The sequence below is a fragment of the Schistocerca serialis genome, chromosome 1 (assembly GCF_023864345.2).
Source record: "Schistocerca serialis cubense isolate TAMUIC-IGC-003099 chromosome 1, iqSchSeri2.2, whole genome shotgun sequence".
In the NCBI taxonomy this organism is placed as follows: domain Eukaryota; kingdom Metazoa; phylum Arthropoda; class Insecta; order Orthoptera; family Acrididae; genus Schistocerca; species Schistocerca serialis.
The window spans coordinates 489540544-489563796 of NC_064638.1; positions in this window are offsets into that span (position 1 = coordinate 489540544).

Consider the following 23253-nt stretch of genomic DNA (forward strand, 5'->3'; position numbering starts at 1 on the left):
CATTCATGGCAGTGCCTCCCCCCCTTAAATTTCCTGCTATTACCCCAGCCAGTTTCCCCTTCCCTTTCCTGTTGAGATGTAGGCCGTGCCTGGTATAGTCCCACCTACTGAGATAATCAACAGGAACCACACCAATATGGGCCCCCGCACACGACACAAGCAGCCGTTCCAACTCCAAATTAACTCTCCCAACAGAAGAGTTCAAATGAGGCCGGTCATGGCGTCTCAGAACAGATACAAATTCAACATTGGTGTGTCTCGATGCCGACGCAATCTTTACCAGGTCACACTCTATACTGTACCCAGGATCTCTGTCGATGCTGTTCCCTGGCCCTCCCACAATAACCACGGTGTCTTCCCTGGTAAATCCTTTACAGAGTGAACCTAAATCCTCTGTCACCTGATCCAGACTAGCACTTGGTTTGAAAAAATTTGTGACCTGGTATTCTGGTCCTAATTCCTCCTGCAGAAGTTGGCCTACACCTCTGGCATGAGAACTGCCTAACAACAAAACTTTCTTCCTTTTCGATGACTTTCCTACATTCTTTTTCAATTTCCTATTGAAAGTTTGTTGTGTCCTGTCTACACCTACCTCTGCTTGAGGCTCATCAGTTTCTAACTGAAGCAACAGGTCAAACTTATTTTTGACATTCACCACAAAACTGGCAGACTTAGTTCTAGGCCTGTTCCTTCTGCTACCTGTTGCCACTTCCCACCTCTCTTTGCCCTTCTCCCTCCTTAACCTGTCCAGATCTTCCCTAGCCTGATCTAGCTCAGCCTGAAGGGCAGCAATTTTCCCCTCCTGTTCCACTATCTTCCTATCTCTGCTGCAAATCCTACATAACCACTGATGAGCCTGATCCACTTTCCCAACACCCACGCCACTGCAGTCCCCCCAGTGAAAAAAACTACTGCATCCATCACACCAAACCCCGGAACTAACAATTCTACGGCAAGTCAGGCACTTCTCACTCATGGCAAAAAATAATACTTTAGCTAGAATAAATCAATTAAATTACCGAAAATCAAAACAAGACGTTACAAGAATTAAGCCTATTCACAAATGTATATAAGCAAGTTTCTGATTTAAAATTCCGCTGGTTTTCTGAGATATGTATTAAAACAACGAAGGTATACGCTATTTATTATATATTTCACTCGATGGAATGAAAAAAGGGCAATTAAATGAGATACTTTAACTTTGATTCTCCAAAAACGTTACGAGAATAGGCCTATAAACAAATGTATATAGGCAAGTTTCTGATATAAAGTTACGCTGTTTTTCTGAAATCTGTATTAAAACAGTGAAGTTATACGCTATTTACGGTAGTTTACTTATTTGTTACCGAGAAACTAGTTAAATTACCTTGAAACAAGAAACAAACACGTTTACAAAATTTAAGCCTAAGCACGACTTCGCGAAGTTACGATCTTTTCGTGTTTTCTGAAAAAATACGCAAATAAAAGTCAAACCTTTAACGGCAAGACTAAACGATACACTAATGCACGTATTTAATTTGTTGTTAGCGTTAAACTAAATTATATTTCTGTCTAAATCACTTAACTTTCTGGAAATGGTTTCTGGCGTCACTTACTCGGCGGCCATCTTGGAACACAAGAACCATTCGACGAAATTTTAACATGATCTGAAGCAGCTAAGGGTGCTTAGGCTTTTTCAGCGCTCTTGTTTTGTGTCCTCCTGTTGGATGATTACAGGGAGATGTGGGAAGAAAATGGCAAAGGGTCCTTTTAAGACCCCCAATTCAACAAAACCCTCGGTAGCGCCAACCTGCCTTTATTGAGAATATTAAAAATGTGCCTGCACAAACAGGACTCTTGAGGAAGTCCTAGGCGCTCGCACGCCAGCAACCCCTTCAACACACTCCTATTCCAGATGGCCTACTATTAGGAGCAAGAGCAACAGTGTAGTGGGGAAAGAGCAGCAGTGCAGCCTGCTTGCAGGCGCCTGTGACTCCCGTCATGGGTTCTGTCTGTACAGGTACATATATACGATGCTCGACGAAGGTGGGGGGGGGGGGGGTGCCACAGAGGATTTTTCCGTGCTAGGGGGGAGGGGCTTAGAAGTAACTTTTGCCATTTTTTTCATGCGTGTGTCAATGTTACACATCACAGTGATCGCGCCACGGGAGGACGCGAAATAGGAGGGACGAAAAGACATAAGTTACTTTTAATCACATTCAAATTTGGTCCAGTGCCGTTGAACGATCCTTAGGGGTTCCAACCTGTGCACGAGAGCAAAATTTGCGGTCGCACTGCGCTCCGAAAGAGTCAGATCACATTTAATGTGGATGCAACCTCACGATGTCCTTAGAGAAGGGTTGAAACGTCTGAAGATGTCAGCTGTGTCAAAGGTTGTCAAGAACGTGTTACACTTGCTCATCGCACTGCGAACTGTCCCTTATGACCAGGAAATGTGTGGTTTTCTTGAGGTCCTTTATGCTACCCCCTGATGCCAGTGTCGGTTGGTCACAGTCAGTGTGCTCCCTGCCGCCGTTGGATAAGCAGCTGAGCAGCAAGTCGTATACTCCTAGCTCACTCGTTTGTTACATAGTTTAATTCTTAATTTCTTTGAGTGTTTTTGGTACTTGCATTGTTTAATTCATAAATTTCGGGCGTTTTATAGTAGTTGAGAGTTGTAGCATCGCGTTTTAGTACCTGAATAGTGTAAATTCGCGTAGTCGTTTGTCTACTGTTTTTGTTTTTGAACGGCCAGTGTCGGTTGGTCATAGTCAGTGTGCTCCCTGCCGCCGTTGGATAAGCAGCTGAGCAGCAAGTCGTATACTCCAAGCTCACTCGTTTGTTACATAGTTTAATTCTTAATTTCTTTGCGTGTTTTTGGTACTTGCATTGTTTAATTCATAAATTTCGGGCGTTTTATAGTATTTGAGAGTGTAGCATCGCGTTTTAGTACCTGAATAGTGTAATTTCGCTTAGTCTCCTTCCGCCGCCGAGCAGTGTCAGCAGTGCACAAGTAGCAGCATTACTGCATTTACTAGGCAATCTTGTATTTTAATAACCGTTTAAATTTTGTCGATTTGTTTGCGCTCTCTGTAGATTAGTTCAGACGTTTTTTGCAAAACAGTTTTTAGCATGGATAGGGACTGCAACTGCTGTGTTCGGATGCAGGCTGAGGTGGCATCCCTTCGCTCCCAGCTTCAGGCAGTGTTGGCTTCGGTCACACAGCTTGAGGCTGTTGCCAATGGGCATCACTGTGGGGGTCCGGATGGGCGTTTGTCGGGGACGGCCAGCTCGTCCCACGCATCCCCTGATCGGACTACGACTGTGGTTGCCCGGGATACTGCCCGCATTGAGGCTGATCCCTCACCTGTGGTAGAGTGGGAGGTCGTTTCAAGGTGTGGCAGGGGGCGAAAGACATTCCGGAGGGCTGAACGGAAAGCCTCTCCAGTTTGTCTGACGAACCGGTTTCAGGCTCTGTCTCAGGCTGATACTGATCTTCGGCCTGACATGGCTGCTTGTCCTGTACCAGAGGTTGCCTCTCAGTCTGCAAGATCCGGGCAGTTGCAGAGGGTGGGCTTACTGGTAGTTGGGAGCTCCAACGTCAGGCGCGTAATGGGGCCCCTTAGGGAAATGGCAGCAAGAGAGGGGAAGAAAACCAATGTGCACTCCGTGTGCATACCGGGGGGAGTCATTCCAGATGTGGAAAGGGTCCTTCCGGATGCCATGAAGGGTACAGGGTGCACCCATCTGCAGGTGGTCGCTCATGTCGGCACCAATGATGTGTGTCGCTATGGATCGGAGGAAATCCTCTCTGGCTTCCGGCGGCTATCTGATTTGGTGAAGACTGCCAGTCTCGCTAGCGGGATGAAAGCAGAGCTCACCATCTGCAGCATCGTCGACAGGACTGACTGCGGACCTTTGGTACAGAGCCGAGTGGAGGGTCTGAATCAGAGGCTGAGACGGTTCTGCGACCGTGTGGGCTGCAGATTCCTCGACTTGCGCCATAGGGTGGTGGGGTTTCGGGTTCCGCGGGATAGGTCAGGAATCCACTACACGCAACAAGCGGCTACACGGGTAGCAGGGGTTGTGTGGCGTGGGCTGGGCGGTTTTTTAGGTTAGATGGCCTTGGGCAAGTACAGAAAGGGCAACAGCCTCAACGGGTGCGGGACAAAGTCAGGACATGCGGGGACCAAGCAGCAATCGGTATTGTAATTGTCAACTGTCGAAGCTGCGTTGGTAAAGTACCGGAACTTCAAACGCTGATAGAAAGCACCGAAGCTGAAATCGTTATAGGTACAGAAAGCTGGCTTAAGCCAGAGATAAATTCTGCCGAAATTTTTACAAAGGTACAGACGGTGTTTAGAAAGGATAGATTGCATGCAACCGGTGGTGGAGTGTTCGTCGCTGTTAGTAGTAGTTTATCCTGTAGTGAAGTAGAAGTGGATAGTTCCTGTGAATTATTATGGGTGGAGGTTACACTAAACAACCGAACTAGGTTAATAATTGGCTCCTTTTACCGACCTCCCGACTCAGCAGCATTAGTGGCAGAACAACTGAGAGAAAAATTGGAATACATTTCACATAAATTTTCTCAGCATGTTATAGTCTTAGGTGGAGATTTCAATTTACCAGATATAGACTGGGACACTCAGATGTTTAGGACGGGTGGTAGGGACAGAGCATCGAGTGACATTATACTGAGTGCACTATCCGAAAATTACCTCGAGCAATTAAACAGAGAACCGACTCGTGGAGATAACATCTTGGACCTACTGATAACAAACAGACCCGAACTTTTCGACTCTGTATGTACAGAACAGGGAATCAGTGATCATAAGGCCGTTGCAGCATCCCTGAATATGGAAGTTAATAGGAATATAAAAAAAGGGAGGAAGGTTTATCTGTTTAGCAAGAGTAATAGAAGGCAGATTTCAGACTACCTAACAGATCAAAACGAAAATTTCTGTTCCGACACTGACAATGTTGAGTGTTTATGGAAAAAGTTCAAGGCAATCGTAAAATGCGTTTTAGACAGGTACGTGCCGAGTAAAACTGTGAGGGACGGGAAAAACCCACAGTGGTACAACAACAAAGTTAGGAAACTACTGCGAAAGCAAAGAGAGCTCCACTCCAAGTTTAAACGCAGCCAAAACCTCTCAGACAAACAGAAGCTAAACGATGTCAAAGTTAGCGTAAGGAGGGCTATGCGTGAAGCGTTCAGTGAATTCGAAAGTAAAATTCTATGTACCGACCTGACAGAAAATACTAGGAAGTTCTGGTCTTACGTTAAATCAGTAAGTGGCTCGAAACAGCATATCCAGACACTACGGGATGATGATGGCATTGAAACAGAGGATGACACGCGTAAAGCTGAAATACTAAACACCTTTTTCCAAAGCTGTTTCACAGAGGAAGACCGCACTGCAGTTCCTTCTCTAAATCCTCGCACAAACGAAAAAATGGCTGACATCGAAATAAGTGTCCAAGGAATAGAAAAGCAACTGGAATCACTCAATAGAGGAAAGTCCACTGGACCTGATGGGATACCAATTCGATTCTACACAGAGTACGCGAAAGAACTTGCGCCCCTTCTAACAGCCGTGTACCGCAAGTCTCTAGAGGAACGGAGGGTTCCAAATGATTGGAAAAGAGCACAGGTAGTCCCAGTCTTCAAGAAGGGTCGTCGAGCAGATGCGCAAAACTATAGACCTATATCTCTGACGTCGATCTCTTGTAGAATTTTAGAACATGTTTTTTTCTCGCGTATCATGTCATTTCTGGAAACCCAGAATCTACTATGTAGGAATCAACATGGATTCCGGAAACAGCGATCGTGTGAGACCCAACTCGCTTTATTTGTTCATGAGACCCAGAAAATATTAGATACAGGCTCCCAGGTAGATGCTATTTTTCTTGACTTCCGGAAGGCGTTCGATACAGTTCCGCACTGTCGCCTGATAAACAAAGTAAGAGCCTACGGAATATCAGACCAGCTGTGTGGCTGGATTGAAGAGTTTTTAGCAAACAGAACACAGCATGTTGTTATCAATGGAGAGACGTCTACAGACGTTAAAGTAACCTCTGGCGTGCCACAGGGGACTGTTATGGGACCATTGCTTTTCACAATATATATATAAATGACCTAGCAGATAGTGTCGGAAGTTCCATGCGGCTTTTCGCGGATGATGCTGTAGTATACAGAGAAGTTGCAGCATTAGAAAATTGTAGCGAAATGCAGGAAGATCTGCAGCGGATAGGCACTTGGTGCAGGGAGTGGCAACTGACCCTTAACATAGACAAATGTAATGTATTGCGAATACATAGAAAGAAGGATCCTTTATTGTATGATTATATGATAGCGGAACAAACACTGGTAGCAGTTACTTCTGTAAAATATCTGGGAGTATGCGTGCGGAACGATTTGAAGTGGAATGATCATATAAAATTAATTGTTGGTAAGGCGGGTACCAGGTTGAGATTCATTGGGAGAGTGCTTAGAAAATGTAGTCCATCAACAAAGGAGGTGGCTTACAAAACACTCGTTCGACCTATACTTGAGTATTGCTCATCAGTGTGGGATCCGTACCAGATCGGTCTGACGGAGGAGATAGAGAAGATCCAAAGAAGAGCGGCGCGTTTCGTCACTGGGTTATTTGGTAACCGTGATAGCGTTACGGAGATGTTTAATAAACTCAAGTGGCAGACTCTGCAAGAGAGGCGCTCTGCATCGCGGTGTAGCTTGCTCGCCAGGTTTCGAGAGGGTGCGTTTCTGGATGAGGTATTGAATATATTGCTTCCCCCTACTTATACCTCCCGAGGAGATCACAAATGTAAAATTAGAGAGATTAGAGCGCGCACGGAGGCTTTCAGACAGTCGTTCTTCCCGCGAACCATACGCGACTGGAACAGGAAAGGGAGGTAATGACAGTGGCACGTAAAGTGCCCCCCGCCACACACCGTTGGGTGGCTTGCGGAGTATCAATGTAGATGTAGATGTAGATGCCTTTTCGTGCCGATTGTGAGTGGCAGTGTATCTGGAATGTTTTCCTCGGCCACCGCGTGATTTCAACGACGGGAGTCGCTGTTCTGACCTGTATGGCAGAGGCGTCAAAAGAGGAAGTGGTGAAACGTGGGTAAAAGGGGCTGTGACGACCTTCCCATCGTGTGACACGTCCACCGGGGGTGTTGAGCGGACTTGTGGTGACGTTTGGTGCCGTTGTGACATCTTTAACCCAGCTTACACTTCACATAAGCTTCTGAGCTGTGGCCTTTTCTTCGCGTGTGACGACACCTTGCTGTTGGAAGCACCGTTGAGCCCGAGAATGACGTCGCAGGGCGCCACGCTTTTGCACCGTTACAGATAAAGGTTCTATGCACCTTCGTGCCAAGTTTTAAACTTCACCGTCGCAATTCGCAATGGGTGAAACTACGGGTTTTCGAAGAAGTGATCCTTCAATTTTTTTGTGCAGTGTATTTCGACATGGTCATGAACTCTAACCACAGACCAACAGTGGGGAACAATCTAATTATGTATGCCAAATGTGAGGTCTATGGTTTTACTCTACATGCTATTTTCAAGAAAGAAAAGGAACACGACAACATAATCACTTTGGTCACTTCATTATTTCTAATTTGATAATGCACTTCAGCTAATTAGCATCATCGAATCAAATGCTTTAAAACGTCAGTAAAATTTATGTCGTCAAATAATACTTACTCATACGAATCGTATGTGATTATGAATTGACGATATAGATTGTATTGATTTTGAGCCGATGATGGCAATGAGCCGAAACGTGTTAGCAAATAGAAATAAAACAGCGTGGCCAAGCCTGAATCGTTTTGTGGTATGTGCAAGATTGTAGCCACTGAACCATATAAAGACACCCATGTGCTTTTTTTACAACTAAGTCAGTTAGGAATGAAATCAATAGGAAGTGCAAGTAACTAAAGGAAAATAGCTGTAAGAAAATATGAAGGAATCGAGAAAGAAATTGTCATTGTAAGAATATATACAGCAGTCAGAAAAGACAAAATAACTTCCGCAAAATTTAAAAGCAATGGTGTCAACATTGAATCAAAAAGCAGTTCCACTTTTAAATGAATTGAAGAGAACAAATAGATGCAAGAGTACATTGAGGAACTCTGCAAACGGGAGGGACTGCTTGATAATGTGATAGATCACGAAATGCGGATCGATTTTAAAGAGATAGAAGATCCAGCTTTGGAGTCAAACTTTGACAAGACTTTTGAAGACCTGTGATTAAGCAAGACTGAAGGGATAAATAACATTCCTTCAAAGTTTCTAAAACGATTGGTGGAAGTGAAAACCGGATGGTTATCCACGTTAGTCTGTAAAATCTATGAAAATAGAGACATCCCATCAGACTTTCGAAAGGATAATGTCTATACAGGCAGATAAATGCGAGAACTATTGCACAATTATCTTGTGATACAAGACTCGATCGTAACACGGTGATGAAAGTTGGGCACTATTTCAGTGTAATTCCGTCTTTGAATTTGTGTGAAAACGTAGTTTTCTGTCTGTAATTCGCACCTGCACGTCTTAGAGTAGGTCTGCGTGTGGAACCTGATTATATCCACCTGGTACTATCCCAGCTGTCCATTTTTTTCTCTCACTAATAACACTATATATGTTTTCCTCGTCTCTATCTATTTGTGTGTTTCTTCTTCCATCTCAGCTTCTAATTTACCCTTTTATTTCTCGGTCTACTACTGGCACTCAGTATATTCTCCACATGTGATTTTTCTGTATGCTGCCATACATTTCTACTCGTATTATTGTTCCTGACACTCGCCAAGATTTCCTAACACAGTGTTAATAAGAGTGAAATTTTTGAAGTGTCACAATGACAGACATTGGCATTTGCGAAACGCGTTATATGCATTATGGTGCTGCACTGCTCAGTCACATTAATGTGACCACCTTTCAAAAGCCTGAATAACCACCTGTCGCAGGTTGGACCGCTGCGAGACGTGCTGGAAGAGAGTCAATGTGGATCTAGGAGGTGCCGACAGGGATGTGGGGCATGACGATTCCAGTGCAGGATTCGCGGTTGAGGATCCATGGCACGAACAGTCCGATCGGGGTGGTCTCACAGATTTTCGATTGGGTTTAAATCGGGGAGTTTGGCGGCCAAGTGACTACCATGAACTCGTCCTAGTGCTCTTCTAACAACGTACAAGAACAGATGCATATTTGTGGTGATCCATTATGCCTTCCACAATGATGAGCAGGGGAGGGCCGCTAACGTCCACCAGACCATAACTCTCCGACGATTGTTGCAGGCTGTTCGCATCTCTTCGATAGAGCATAAAACGAAACTGATCTGAAAAGGTCACCTGCCCTCTCTCAGTGGACGCCCAGTTGCGGTACTGGAGCGATAGGTACAGCCTTCGTCGCCACTGAACAGTAGTCAGCATGGGTGAATCAACTAGACGCCTGCTCTGAAGGCCCATACGCAGCAACGTTCGCTGAACAGTCGTTAAGGAGATACTGTTGGTAGCCCATTGATTCATCTGGACGGTCAGTTGCTCATCAGTTAACGTCTATTCGCCCAATTGTGTGATTGGATTGAAGAGTTCCTAGATAACAGAACGCAGTATGTCATTCTCAATGGAGAGAAGTCTTCCGAAGTAAGAGTGATTTCAGGTGTGCCGTAGGACCGTTGCTATTCAGAATATACATAAATGACCTAGTGGATAACATCGGAAGTTCACTGAGGCTTTTTGCGGATGATGCTGTAGTATATCGAGAGGTTGTAACAATTGAAAATTGTACTGAAATGCAGGAGGATCTGCAACGAAATGACGCATGGTGCATGGAATGGCAACTGAATCTCAATGTAGACAAGTGTAATTTGCTGCGAATACATAGAAAGAAAGGTCCTTTATCATTTAGCTACAGTATAGCAGGTCAGCAACTGGAAGCAGTTAATTCCATAAATTATCTGGGAGTAGGCATTAGGAGTGATTTAAAATGGAATGACCATATAAAATTAATCGTCGGTAAAGCAGATGCCAGACTAAGATTCATTGGAAGAACCCTAAGGAAATGCAATCCGAAAACAAAGGAAGCAGGTGCACTTGTTCGCCCTCTGCTCAAATACTGCTCACCGGTGTGGGATCCGTACCAGAAGAGGTTGATAGTGGAGATAGAGAAGATCCAACGGAGAGCAGCGCGCTTCGTTACAGGATCACTTAGTAATCGCGAAAGCGTTACGGAGATGATAGATAAACTCCAGTGGAAGACTCTGCAAGAGAGATGCTCAATAGCTCGGTACGGGATTTTGTTGAAGTTTCGAGAACATACCTTCACCGAGGAGTCAAGCAGTATATTGCTCCCTCCTACGTATATGTCGCGAAGAGACCATGAGGATAAAATCAGAGAGATTAGAGCCCACACAGAGGCATACCGACAATCCTTCTTTCCACGAACAATACGAGACTGGAATACAAGGGAGAGCCGATAGAGGTACTCAAAGTACCCTCCGCCACACACCGTCAGGTGGCTTGCGGAGTATGGATGTAGATGTATATGTACACGTCTCCATAACCGTCGTTCACTCCTGTCATGTATGGCCTGTGGCGCACCATATTTGGGTTGGCGCCAGTTTTGGGTAGCGTCATTTTGTCTTGATGGTATTCTAAAACCACGGGCGTTTCAGTCTTAGCAGTTTCGTAAATGCTTTCTCGCTTGGTCCGAATGCCAAAGAGCACGTCCTTTTGGCCGTCAGACAAATCGCTTCATTCTTGCATTGCGACAACGACTTCACTATTTTCCGCGTCGTATCTCCCCCCTACTGAAACCATTTGTATACCCTCCACTGCTAATTCTGTCCCTGCCGTCTGTGAATGGTTATGGCACGTTCACATAAATATAAAATTGGCGGTGCTCATATTAATGTGACTGGATTCCGTACGTTTGTTACCGTTATTATTATTATTGTCTTAATAGGGTCGCGTCACTACTTCTACTCTTCTTCTTTCTTTGTTGTTTACTGTCTTTCCAATGTTACTTCGTCTCCCCAATTTGTCTTTTTCTTTCTTGCGTCCACGTTGTTTCGGATTTTTTTTTCTGCTTTGCAAGTCTTCCAAATTATTTTATTTGTAAAGTAGATTCTTTTTTTGTTTCTGTAATCCATACTGTACCATCTCGCCGCTGTATCTGCGGAGTTATTTTTAGGTGATCAGATGGGTAATAGAAAAATAATATTCAGCGGACGGAGAACGACTGAGGATGAACGTAAATTAACTGGAACCATGTTCCAAAATTCTTGCATACCTGACAGCAGTCACAAGTTGCTGTCAAACATCCTTCGATACTCTTAGTCCTGCCGTCCCGCTTATTATTATTATTATTATTATTTAATGATCAGGTACTGCTCATATTGCAATGATTACTAAATCAGTTATTACTATTATTATTATTATGATGTACTGCACACTGTAATATCTTGTTTTAGGTAGGAAGGGGTCCTAAGCTTCCCGGTGAAATAAATACGTAAACAAAACATTTATTTGCGTTATTTCGTACTGCCTCGTTTACAAGCATGTATACGCCTTAAGGTCATCTCACGCGGAACGCACTTAGACAACTTCACACCCTCTTACATTACTGTGCCCATTCACTCACACAACTGTCTTTCTACCACAACACGGCGGTGTAATTTTTCTATCTTTTCCATCAACTCCTATTTCAGATAGTTCTGGGCGGGTAGACCTGCTCTGTGTCACCAGCCAGGAAATATATGCAAAGCTCTCTTTAAGTCGCACGCAGTTTCGTGTTCCAGTGATCCGGGCGGACTACAAGTTGCAGCAAGCACGATAACGTTCAGATCCCGCTCGCCGCTACTGACGAAACTTCGCGAGCCCAGCTCAGGGGAAAGCGCGTGTGATCGATAGATACGACATACCAGAATAGAATACGACCATAATTCTAACGAGGGACAGCTTTCTATAACAGTTCAGTTCCTCAGGCTGCTCGTAGAGCCTAATATAAAAAAGATATTGCCCGCTGTATCTATGGAATTATCATGGTTTTGGAGAGATTGAGTGTGTAATAGAAACGTTATTTTCAGCGTAAACGGGACAACGAAGACGGAATCATAAATTAGCTGGATCCATGTTGGGAGATCCAGAAGTTTGGTAGTTGCTACCCAACAGGTTTTAGTTCATCATTTCCACTTATTTAATCTGTGTTTAGAGGTTAAAAAAACATTACTTTTTGTCTTCAACATAAATTGCTCAGAAAAGGTTTCGCACAAACCTCATTACTTGTACATTCAATTTATTTATTTATTTTTATCAGAAACCTTTTTTCTCTGTTGTTGAGAAAAAAGGTCTATTGCGAGTTTGTTATTTGCATTTCTAGAGTTTGTACTTACTTTGGATGTCTCAAACACTAAGCGACAATTTTCCATCGCTTATTATTCGCGCGCAGTCTTTGGTCAGAGTAGCTGTGTCACTGGAAGATGTGTTTGTTTTGTCATCGCTGCTTGGCAGCGAGGAGCGCGAGAGTTCTATCGTTAGGGCAGTAGTGAGACAGACGTCAAGCAAGAACTCAAGAACACGTGGCAATGTAGACGTAAAGTTAAGTGCGTCTGTGTTTATGTAAAATGATTAGTGTTTGAATGTTGTGAAACAGAGGAGAAAGATCCGATTAGTGATTTAGAATGTAATTATATTAGAAAAGCGTATGAAGTGGAATGAAAATAACATTTTTTATTTAGTGGCACTGCAGTCGCATGTAATTAGGATCTACTGCTTAATGAAACATCCATGTCAGGGAACATTAGATTTTTGTCAAAGATTGTCTAATTTTCACTGTGAGGTATTTTTTTATGTTTATCAATTATTTGTCTAACATTTGTGAGACTAAGAGTTTGATATCAGTGTTGTCCCTTATCAATGTTAATGAGTGTCGTAACATGAATTTCATACAATTAATTGTATGTCTGATAGTTTAAAAACAGTTTGTGAAAGGAATATTTCACCTAAGAGCATTGTCCACAGCATCGATGTATTATCTGGAGTATTGCACTAAGCTCTCAGCAACTGTAGTTCGCAATTTGCAGCCGACGCTCCGCCTTACCAAGCAATTACATTACGAGGTAAGATATTTTCATTTCAGGATTAGTTTGCTATGAAAATTATCAACGCACAGGGACCATTTCATGAATGGAATTGTTAGTCAGATCAGTAACGCACAAGGACCGGCTTGTTTAATTAAAGAGATTAATAGTAAAGTTAATAGTAAAATTTAATCAGCTGGCACATTTCTTGAGAAAGATTATAAAACTGGGACAAATTCATGTTGTATTCTCGCAGCCAGATATATTGGATTTACGTCGCAGTTGTAAATGTACAAAGTCAGCCAAACCTAAACAACAGCGCAGTTACAATCAGCCAAACAAGCCAGGACGAATTTTTTTAAAAAAATCGAAAGAATAGAATTTTTAAACGAAACTTTCAGTTTCTTCTAAAGGAATTATCAATAATTTTCATTGTAACATGATGTAAGTGCGTAACGTTAAGGTTCTTACCACTGTTCAAATAAAAATGGTTCAAATGGCTCTAAGCACTATGGGACTTAACATCTGAGGTCATCAGTCCCCTAGACTTAGAACTACTTAAACCTAACCAACCTAAGGACATCACACATTTCAATGCCTGGGGCAGGATTCGAACCTGCGACCGTAGCAGCAGCGTGGTTCCGGACTGAAGCTTCTTGAACCGCTCTGCCACACCGGCCGGCACTGTTCAAATAGTAACTATCTCTTCTGAACAGTTTGTGGACTCCACGAACATTCGAGACGAACATTTGAAAATCGTTTTACAGAAAACTGCACTGCTGGCTTGGTCGTGCGACTGAGGATAAAACGTCTAAATCAACTTACAAGAAAGTGATCAACGCATCTTTTCACATATCGATCGCTGTTATGCTAAAAGTATGCTGTACTGTAGTATTGTGCACAGCTGAAAATAAATTCATGAGAAAAGAAGGAATCTACTTAAACTAAATGCATTCGACTAATAGAGACTTGGTTCGAACATGAAATTCTTCGTTTATAACTTATTCACAACATTTTTATAAAATTTATCATTGCACCGCCTTCATTACAGCTTCTGCCTCGACATAAAGCTAAAAACGTAATAACTTATTTTCCGTCAGTGTTATTATCTAGTACAGAAACTTGGACATAACAATGTCTCCATGAAACGATGTGATCCTTGTGAAAGATGGATGTACCGGAAAATGGTTGGACTGTTGCGCACCGAAAGGATGAGGACACCGAAGTCCTCATGGAAGCGAAAAATAATCGTGAATTTTCGTGCAGGCGTAATGAAGCGCTTTGGCCACGTCATAATCGGGAACAAATATCATGGCCATTTAGGCGAGAAGGAGGGGAGAGAGAGGGAGTGAGAGAGAAACATAGAGAAAGAGAGAGAGAGAGAGAGGAGAATTGAAGGAACTTGTGTCGGACGCTGAAGAAGGTCAAGGTTGGACGACATATAATAGTGGAAAGTGATTCCAAGTGCCCAAAGGCTATTCTGTTACATGACAGGAGCATTGCCTGTTGAGCTCTGAATATCTAATACAGGCAAGTTGATGTTTTGAATATTCATATTGCTTGTCCGTAGCAAAGTATCAACATGCCATTCCTTCAGGTGAAGAGCTTTCACCATCGTTGATCTCGCCTGTCCTTTGTAGTATCTCGTCAGTATGTACTGACAACTTAATTTTTAAAACCGTAGTTTAGGTGATTCCACTTCATTTTCTTCAGCTTCTAGTTGCATACTCCGTTTCTATGAAATGCTGTGCTCCAGATGAACAGTTCCAGGATCTTATTTCCGTGCCAGAGAGCTCTTTCGGCGAAGAAAGTTCTTTTCGACAACACTAGTGCACTTGTGGTATCCTCCTATACTGGTCATGCTTAAGGTAACCACATTAGGTAGGACAATTCTTTCATTTCTTCTACTTTTGTGGCTATCCTAATTTTGATGTTAAAAAATCGCTATTCCTTTTTCTGTTATTCTTCTTCAGTGTTGTTTTTACTCTTTTGGGAGTCAAGTTCTGTGCTAAGTAGGTCGCACATGTCCATGCTTCAAAATCGTCCTTACTTTCGGTCAGGTTAAGAATGAATTTTGCGGCCTTATTATTGCTTTCTGTAATTCATGTAATTTTATTCCTCTTCTGAAATTTTCTTTCACTTATTTCTTACATCTTTAAGAGACAAGTTGAGCAAAAGCGACAAAAAACTGCTTCCCTGACTTACACCATGCTTTGTGCAAAATGGTCCAAATGGCTCTGAGCACTATGCGACATAACTTCTGAGGTCATCAGTCGCCTAGAACTTAGAACTAGTTAAACCTAACTAACCTAAGGACATCACACACATCCATGCCCGAGGCAGGATTCGAACCTGCCACCGAAGCGGTCGCTCGGCTCCAGACTGGAGCGCCTAGAACCGCACGTACTTTGTGCAAATTGATCTTTCTTGATCATAGATTTGCCATAGATAATTTCATATAATTACAGTATTTCAACATACGATGTGATTCATGATTATATGGTAAGGTTCCGTCCTCGAACAACTTCTAAATACGTGTATATGTGGTGTAAGGTCAATGTTTGTACTGTCTGACGACTGAAAAAACGGAATACAACTGATTACGTTATAAGTTAAAATTAAATTAATCTTGGGAATATAACCTCACAAAGATGTAGTTTTGTAAATACACTCCTGGAATTGGAAAAAAGAACACATTGACACAGGGGTGTCAGACCCACCATACTTGCTCCGGACACTGCGAGAGGGCTGTACAAGCAATGATCACACGCACGGCACAGCGGACACACCAGGAACCGCGGTGTTGGCCGTCGAATGGCGCTAGCTGCGCAGCATTTGTGCACCGCCGCCGTCAGTGTCAGCCAGTTTGCCGTGGCATGCGGAGCTCCATCGCAGTCTTTAACACTGGTAGCATGCCGCGACAGCGTGGACGTGAACCGTATGTGCAGTTGACGGACTTTGAGCGAGGGCGTATAGTGGGCATGCGGGAGGCCGGGTGGACGTACCGCCGAATTGCTCAACACGTGGGGCGTGAGGTCTCCACAGTACATCGATGTTGTCGCCAGTGGTCGGCGGAAGGTGCACGTGCCCGTCGACCTGGGACCGGACCGCAGCGACGCACGGATGCACGCCAAGACCGTAGGGTCCTACGCGGTGCCGTAGGGGACCGCACCGCCACTTCCCAGCAAATTAGGGACACTGTTGCTCCTGGGGTATCGGCGAGGACCATTCGCAACCGTCTCCATGAAGCTGGGCTACGGTCCCGCACACCGTTAGGCCGTCTTCCGCTCACGCCCCAACATCGTGCAGCCCGCCTCCAGTGGTGTCGCGACAGGCGTGAATGGAGGGACGAATAGAGACGTGTCGTCTTCAGCGATGAGAGTCGCTTCTGCCTTGGTGCCAATGATGGTCGTATGCGTGTTTGGCGCCGTGCAGGTGAGCGCCACAATCAGGACTGCATACGACCGAGGCACACAGGGCCAACACCCGGCATCATGGTGTGGGGAGCGATCTCCTACACTGGCCGTACATCACTGGTGATCGTCGAGGGGACACTGAATAGTGCACGGTACATCCAAACCGTCATCGAACCCATCGTTCTACCATTCCTAGACCGGCAAGGGAACTTGCTGTTCCAACAGGACAATGCACGTCCGTATGTATCCCGTGCCACCCAACGTGCTCTAGAAGGTGTAAGTCAACTACCCTGGCCAGCAAGATCTCCGGATCTGTCCCCCATTGAGCATGTTTGGGACTGGATGAAGCGTCGTCTCACGCGGTCTGCACGTCCAGCACGAACGCTGGTCCAACTGAGGTGCCAGGTGGAAATGGCATGGCAAGCCGTTCCACAGGACTACATCCAGCATCTCTACGATCGTCTCCATGGGAGAATAGCAGCCTGCATTGCTGCGAAAGGTGGATATACACTGTACTAGTGCCGACATTGTGCATGCTCTGTTGCCTGTGTCTATGTGCCTGTGGTTCTGTCAGTGTGATCATGTGACGTATCTGACCCCAGGAATGTGTCAATAAAGTTTCCCCTTCCTGGGACAATGAATTCACGGTGTTCTTATTTCAATTTCCAGGAGTGTATGTTGTTGCTGTGGTCCTCAGTCCAGAGACTGGTTTGGTGCAGCTCTCCATGCTACTCTATCCTGTACAAACTTATTCATCTCCGAGTAACTACTGAAAACCTACATCCTTCTGAGTCTGCTTACTGTATTCATCCCTTGGTCTCCCTCTACGATTTTTATCCTCCGCGCTTCCCTCCAATACTAATTCGGTGATCCCTTGATGCCTCAGAATGTATCCTACCAATCTATCCCTTCTTCTAGTCAAGTTGTGCCACAAATTCCTCTTCTCCCCAATTCTATTCTGTACCTCCTCATCAGTTATGTGATGGACCCATCTAATCTTCAGCATTCTTCTGTAGCACCACATTTCGAAAGCTTCTATTCCCTTCCTGTCCAAACTATTTATCGTCCATTTTTCACTTCCATAGACGGCTACATTCCATACAAATACTTTCAGAAACGACTTCCTGATACTTAAGTCTATACTCGATGTTAACAAATTCCTGTTCTTCAGAAACGCTTTCCTTGCCATTGCCAATTTACATTTTTTATCCTCTCTACTTCGACCATCATCAATTATTTTGATCCTCAAACAGCAGAACTCATTTCCTAATCTAATTCCGTCAACACCACTTGATTTAATTCGTCTGCATTCCATTATACTCGTTTTGCTTTTGTTGGGGTTCATCTTATATCCCCCTTTCAAGACACTGTCCATTCCGTTAAACTGCTGTTCCAGGTCCTTTGCTGTCTCTGACAAAATTACAATGTCATCGGCAAATTTTTATTTCTTCAGCATGGATTTTAATACCTACTCCAAATTTTTCTTTTGTCTCCTTTACTGCTTGCTCAATATACAGACTGAATAACATCGGGAATAGGCTACAAACCTGTCTCACCCTCTTCCCCACCACTACTTCCCTTTCATGCACCTCGACTCTTGTAACTGCCATCTGCTTTCTGTAAAAACTGCAAATTGCCTCTCGCTCCCTGTATTTGACTCCTGCCACCTTCAGAATTTCAAAGAGAGTATTCCAATCAACATTGTCAAAAGCTTTCTCTAAGTCTACAAATGCTAGAAACATAGATTTGCCTTTCCTTAATCTATTTTTTAAGGTACGTCGTAGGGTCAGTAAAGCCTCGCGTGTTCCAGCATTTCTACGGAATCCAAACTGATCTTCCCCGAGGTCGGCTTCTACCAGTTTTTCCATTCGTCTGTAAAGAATTCGTGTTAGTATTTTGCAGCCGTGGTTTATTAAACTGATGGATCGGTAATTTTCACATCAGTCAACACCTGCTTTCTTTGGATTGCAATTATTATATTCTTCTTGAAGTCTAAGGGTATTTCGCCTGTCTCATACATCTTGCTCACCAGATGCTAGAGTTTTGTCATGGCTGGCTCTTCCAAGGCTATCAGTAGTTTTAAAGGAATGTTGTCTACTCCCGGGGCCTTGTTTCGACTTCGGTCTTTCAGTGCTCTGTCAAATGCTTCACGCAGTGCCATATCTCCCTTTTCATCTTCATCTACGTCCTCTACTATTTCCATAATATTGCTCTCAAGTACATCGCCTCTGTACAGACCCTCTATATACTCTTTCCACCTTTCTGCTTTTCCTTCTTTGCTTCGGACTAGTTTTCCATCTGAGCTCTTGATATTCAGCCACGTGGTCTTCACTTCTCCAAAGGCCTCTTTAATTTTCCTGTAGGCGGCATCTATCTTACCCTTAGTGATATATGCCTCTTCATCCTTACATTTGTCCTCTGGCCATCCCTGCTTAGCCATTTTGCACTTACTGCCGATCTAATTTTTTAGTCTTTTGTATTCCTTTTTGCCTGCCTCATTTACTGCGGTTTTATATTTTCTCCTTTCATCAATTAAATTCAATATATCTTCAGTTATCCAAGGATTCTACTAGCCCTCGTCTTTTTACCTACTTGATCCTCTGCTGCCATCACTACTTCATCTCTCAAAGCTACCTATTCTTCTTATACTGTATTTCATTCCCTCCTTCTTGTCAATCGTTCCCTAAAGCTCTACCTGAACCACTCTACAACCTCTGGTTCTCTCAGTTTATCCAGGTCCCATCTCCTTAAATTTCCACCTTTTTGCAGTTTCTTCAGTTTTAATCTACAGTTCATAACCAATAAATTGTCGTCATAGTCCACATCTGTCCCTGCAAATGTCTTACAATTTAAAACCTGGTTCCTAAATCTCTGTCTTACCATTATATAATCTATCTGAAACCTTCCAGTGTCTCCAGGTTTCTTCCATGTCCACAACCTTCTTTCATGATTCTTAAACCAAGTGTAAGCTGTGATTAAGTTATGCTCTGTTCAAAATTCTACCAGGCGGCCTCCTCTTTCATTCCTTACCCCCATTCCATATTCACCTACTACTTTTCTTTCTCTTCCTTCTCTTCCTTTTCCTACTATTGAATTCCAGTCCATCATCACTAATTAATTTTCGTCGCCTTCAGAATGTGAATAATTTCTTTTATCTCATCGTACATTTCTCCAATCTCTTCATCATCAGAGTAGCTAGTTCGCATATGAACTTGTACTACTGTAGTAGGCGTGGGTTCCGGGTCTCTCTTGGCTACAATAATGTGTTCAATATGCTGTTCCTAGTAGCTTACCCGGGCTCCTATTTTTGTATTCATTATTAAACCTACTCCTGCATTACCCTTATTTGAGTTTGTATTTATAACTCTGTATTCATCTGACCAGAAGTCTCGTTTCTCCTGCCACCGAACTTCACTAATTCCCACTATATCTAACGTTAATATGTCCAGTTTCCTTTTTAAATTTCTAACCTACCTGCCCAATTAAGAGACCTAACATTCCACGCTCCGATCCATAGAAAGCCAGTTTTCTTTCTCCTGATAACGACATCCTCCTGAGTATTCCCCGCCCAGAGATCCGAATGGGGGCTATTTTATCTCCGGAATATTTTACCCAAGACGACGCCATCGCCATTTAACCATACAGTAAACCTGAATACCCTCGGGAAAAATTACGGCTGTAGTTTCCCCTTACATTGGGCTGTTCGCAGTACCAGCACAGCAAGGTCGCTTTAATTAATGTTACAAGGGCAGATCAGTCAATTATCCAGACTATTGCTCCTGCAACTACTGAAAAGGCTGCTGCCCCTCTCCAGGAACCACACGTTTGTCTGGCCTCTCAACAGATACCCCTCCGTCGTGGTTGCGCCTACAATACGGCTATCTGTATCACTGAGGCACGCAAGCCTCCCCACCAACGGGACGTTCCATAGTTCATGTGTGGTAGGTACTCGAAATATAATTCTTCGATTTTCATTTGTAAATATAATTAAATGAAAAATCAAAGAATAAGAGTTGAACACCTCAGTGAGATAGATGCACAAGAACTGCACCTGACTAGTAATTTCAAAAGTGACCCTGAAATATAAAACATGTGTATTAATATCAGTTGAATCAGGTCAGTGGAATGGTAAGAATGTTAATTAATTTTGAATTGCCATGCATGTTACAATAGGACTTCTAGGGGCGCCCGCATCTCGTGGTCGTGCGGTAGCGTTCCCGCTTCCCACGCCTGGGTTCTCGGGTTCGATTCCCGGCGGGGTCAGGGATTTTCTCTGCCTCGTGATGGCTGGGTGTTGTGTGCTGTCCTTAGGTTAGTTAGGTTTAATTAGTTCTAAGTTCTAGGCGACTGATGACCTCAGCAGTTGAGTCGCATAGTGCTCAGAGCCATTTGAACCATTTTTTCTGGGGGCAATACACATACCCCCCTGTCCCTCGTAGACAAAATGGACATTTTTTCCAAATAAGAGTCACTTTTATATTTTCCAGAATGGAGCAAGAAAGAAAGAACGCTGACGACAGTTCAAAAGTCACGCACAGAGTGCTATGGATTATTATGGTGGTATGTCAGAGATATTACTATTGCAAGATTCCAAGATGTTATTAAAGTGATATAACCATGGAGATATAATAATGCTCAGTAGCTCGGTACGGGCTTTTAGTTGAAGTTTCGAGAACATACCTTCACAGAAGAGTCAAGCAGTATATTGCTCCCTCCTACGTATATCTCGCGAAGGGACCATGAGGATAAAATCAGAGAGATTAGAGCCCACACAGAAGCATACCGACAATCCTTCTTTCCTCGAACAATACGAGACTGGAATAGAAGGGAGAACCGATAGAGGTACTCAAGGTACCCTTCGCCACACATCGCCAGGTGGCTTGCGGAGTATGGATGTAGATGTAGATGTTGGCACCCCTGGCATCACTCCTGGTTGACAGACCGTACAACCGGCGACAGTGAGTCTGGTATCCCATCGCTGTCCGGGGCGTCTCCAGAGATGCATTCACTGGTCATCACTTCGAAGCGGGACTTAGACAATTCTACTCCAGTCAGTTGAGATTACAGCCCGAAGACGTGTCTGGGGACGCAACGGACAGCGGTGGGATACCAGCCTGAGTGTCACCTGTCGTACTGCCCGACAGCCACGAGAGACGGTCTGGAGTGCAATTTGTTTTCATAGCAGTACTCCTTTGGTTGCCATCCGCGGCGCTGTTATAGCACAGCGATACATCAACGGTATTCTACGCCCCGTTTTATTGCCCTTTATGGCAAGCCATCCTGAGCTCACATTTCAGCAAGATAATGCCCGCCTGCATGCGGTGCGAGTTTCTACTTCTTGTCTTCATGATTGCCAAACCCTACCTTGGCCAGCAATGTCGCCGGATCTCTCCCGAATTGAGAGCATTTGGAAGATTATAGTCGAGGCCCGCCAAACAGCTCAGGATTTTGAAGACCTAACGCGCCAGTTGGACAGAATGTGGCACGATATACCTCAGGAGGACATCCACCAACACTATCAATCAATGCCAAGCCGAATACCTTCTTTCAAAGGGACAGAGGTGGACCAATTGGTTACTGACCTGTTCAATTTGTGAAGCTCTTTGTCTTAAACACATCATCCAATTTGTCTTAAATTGCAATCTTTTGTTTGAAAATGTACATCACATATACCGATTTCCGTCCCATTCGCATATTTCTTTCAAGGCGCGTCGTGTTGTTCTTTTTTTTTTTAAGTGAGTCCCATGGAAATTACAATGGCCTCTGTAAACCCATCACAGAGGTATTCCTATATCACGTCATCTAAGTTCTTCGGCTTCAGTATTTTCATTATTCTTGAGGCAAAATTTCGTTATTAGCTATAAAATAGGGGGCTATGTGATCAAAAGTATACGGACACCCCCCAAAAGCATACGTTTTTCATATTAGGTGCATTGTGATGCCACCTACTGCCAGGTACTCCATATCAGCGACCTCCGTAGTCATTAGACATCCTGAGAGAGCAGAATGGGCACTCCGCGGAAATCACCGACTTCGAATGTGGTCAGGTGATTGGGTGTCACTTGTGTCATACGTCTGTAAGCGAGATTTCCACACTCCTATACATACATAGGTCCACTATTTCCGATGTGATAGTGAAGTGGAAACGTGAAGGGTTAAGTACAGCACAAAAGCGTACAGGCCGACCTCGTCTGTCTACTGACAGATACCGCCGACAGTTGAAGAGGGTCGTAATGTGTAATAGGCAGACATCTACCCAGACCATCACACGAAAATTCCAAATTGCATCAGGATCCGCTACAAGTATTATGACAGTTAGGCGGGAGGTGAGAAAACTTGTATTTCATGGTCAGGCGGCTGCTCATAAGCCTGACATCACGCCGGTAAATGTCGAACGACGCCTCTCTTGGTGTAAGGAGCGTAAACATTGGACGACTGAACAGTGGAAAAAACGTGGAGTGACGAATCACGGTACACAATGTGGCGATCCGATGGCAGGGTGTGGCTATGGTGAATGCCGGTGAACATCATCTGCCAGCATGCGTAGTGCCAACAGTAAAATTTGTAGGCAGTGATGTTATGATATGGAGGGGGCTTACATCCTTTCTTGTTTTGCGTGGCACTATCACAGCACATTGATGTTTTAAGCACTTTCTTGCTTCCCACTGTTGAAGAGCAATTCGGGGAGAGCGATTGCATCTTTCAACACGATCGAGCACCTGTTCGTAATGCACGGCCTGTAGTGGAGTGGTTACACGACAATA